The 2,500-nt window shown below is 79.8% G+C and overlaps 1 non-coding gene across 1 annotated transcript; it reads right to left on the bottom strand.

Moving 5' to 3' along the window:
• Positions 1–660: 660 nt before the first annotated feature.
• LOC143692899 (5.8S ribosomal RNA) lies at positions 661–813 on the bottom strand. The gene has a single exon (XR_013180438.1). It is a non-coding gene; the product is annotated as a 5.8S ribosomal RNA (ribosomal RNA).
• Positions 814–2,500: the final 1,687 nt, after the last annotated feature.

Consider the following 2,500-nt stretch of genomic DNA (forward strand, 5'->3'; position numbering starts at 1 on the left):
CGACGGCGCCCTTCGGGCGCGCCCCGAGACCGAGACAGAAGAGGAGGGGGGGGGGGCGCGGGCGAAGGGAGAGGAGGGGGGTCGGAACCCCCCCCCGTCCCCGGCGCTCTCGCCTCGCGCGCGCGGCAGCACGGCACGGTACCGCCGCGGCACCCACCCGCAGACAGCCGCCCGCGCGGGGGGGAAGGCCGGGGGCGAGGCCCGCGCCTCGCCTCCCCTTCTCGCCCCTCTCCCTTCTCTCTTTCTCTCTCGGCCCTCGGCGGCGCCTTTCGACGCCGTCTCTCGCTCTCCCCGAGGCCGCCGCGCCGCCGCATCCGCGGCGCGGCCCCGCGGCGAGGACGAGCTCCGCCCCAGCGGCTCGCTCCGGGAGCGGGGAGCTACGGAGCGCTCCCCGAGTCTGCATTTAGGGGGACGAAGGCCCTCGCGCGGCGGCGGCGACGACGACGACCGCGGCGACGCCCGCCGGGCCCGCAGGGAAGGGATCGAGGCCCGCCGAGGGAAGCGCTTCCCTCGCCCAACACCCCTGACCGCCTTCCCCTCCGGCCACCGGCGGCACGCCGCCGCCGCCGCCGCCGCAGCCGCCCGCCGCGGGCGACGGGCCTGCGAGGCGACCCCAGCCGCGCCGCCGGGGTGGCCCCCGGACGGCGATTGATCGTCAAGCGACGCTCAGACAGGCGTAGCCCCGGGAGGAACCCGGGGCCGCAAGTGCGTTCGAAGTGTCGATGATCAATGTGTCCTGCAATTCACATTAATTCTCGCAGCTAGCTGCGTTCTTCATCGACGCACGAGCCGAGTGATCCACCGCTAAGAGTTGTCTGCCTTTCGGGCACCGCTCACGCCAGAGCGGCCCCTTTTTTGGTTTAGGACAATGCCGCCGAGGACGCGCGGGCGCGCGCCTGGCTTCCGAGACCGTACGAGCACACGGAAAACGGGAGGAAAAAAAAGGAAAAAAACAAACCCACTCTCCGAAGGCCGGCCAAGAGGCGGGGGAGCCCGCGCCCCCGACCGCCTCCCCCCGCGAGGGGAGACGCCGACCTCACCCACGCCGTCCTTCGGAGGCGGCCCAGGCGCCCGGGCTCGGCCCGGCCTCCGCGCGGAGGGCCGGGCGGCGCGCGCCGGACACGCGGGGGGCACAGGGCGGCCCGCCCGCTTCTCGCTTTCACGGGACGACGCGCACAACGCACACGGCACGCGGCCGGGGGCGCGCGGCCGTCGGCCCCCGCGCCGCGCCGGCTCTCCCCTCGGCCCCGACGCCGCGGGCCTGGCGCGGAGCGCCGCCGCGCCGCCGCGCGGCCGGCGTTGTCTCTCTCTTCCCCCCACCACGGGCACGGGCCTTTCCCCTGGGCTCGAGACGGGCACGCGACGGCGACCGGCACAGCCCGCCGGCACGCCTCCCGCGGGACCGCTCCCCCGCCGGGCGGGCGGGCGAGCGACCGGCGGACGCGCTCCGCCGCCGGCCCCGGAGGCGGGCGCCACCGAGAGCCGAGCCGGCGTCGCCTGCGCCCGAGGCCTGCCGGACGGCAGACCCGGCCGCCGCCGGGGCGGCACACGCCCGGGACCGCCGCCGCCGCCTCGCACCGCCGGGGCCCCTCGCCTCGGGCACGCGCCCGGCGGGAAGGCGCCGCGGCGGCTGAGCCGGGGGGCAGCGCCCGCTCTCCTCGTTCGCACGCGGAGACCGGGCGGGGAGGAGCGCCCCCGCGGCCGCCCCCGCACGCCTTCCTGCGCGGCCCACACGCGGCCGCGCGGGCAAGGGCGACGGAGGCGAGGCGACGAGCGGAGCCCGGGACGGGACCGCCGCCGGCCGACGGCGGGCGCCGTCCGGCCGACCGTCCCCGCAGGGAGGGACACCCGTCGAGCGGCGCCGCCGCCGCTCGCCACGGGGTCGCCCGCGCTCGCGGGCCTCCGCCGCCGGAGGGCCCGCCGAGCGCTCGCCCCCCCCCACCGGCGGGCGGGGCGGTCGAGCCAGGGGACGGCCGGCGGACGACGGCGCCGCCGCGCCGCGCCTTCGAGGAAGGAAAGGCCGTCGAGGGGAAGAGAGGCGCCGGACGCGCCGGACGCGGCGCCGCCGCGCGCGCCAGAGACCGCGGCGGCGGGCCCAGGAGAGAGAGCGCGGGCGGGCCCCGGCGGCCGTCGCCCCGCGGCCGAGGAAGGGGCAGAGAGCGCGCGCTCTCTGCCGGGCGTCGCCCGTTACCACGAGGCGGGCGGGTCGGCCCCCGCGGCCGACCGCGCGCCGCGGCCTCTCCGCCGAGGCCGGGCCACGGAGAGGGGGGGGCAGGGCGCCCCTCCCCGGCGCGGCGCGGTTGACCCCGCCCGCGGCGCGCGGCGGGGACGACGACGACGACGACGGCCGCGACGGAGGAGCGCGGCCGGTGGCCACGGGACAACCACCGCAGGGGATCGGCGGGAGTAGCTGCTCCCCACCCCTCAGTGGCGCCCCGCACGGCCACCGCCCGCGGCACACGCCCGCCGCCGCCACCGCCGCCGCCGCCGCCACGGCGGG

This window comes from Agelaius phoeniceus, unplaced genomic scaffold (assembly GCF_051311805.1).
Source record: "Agelaius phoeniceus isolate bAgePho1 unplaced genomic scaffold, bAgePho1.hap1 Scaffold_109, whole genome shotgun sequence".
In the NCBI taxonomy this organism is placed as follows: Eukaryota; Metazoa; Chordata; class Aves; order Passeriformes; family Icteridae; genus Agelaius; species Agelaius phoeniceus.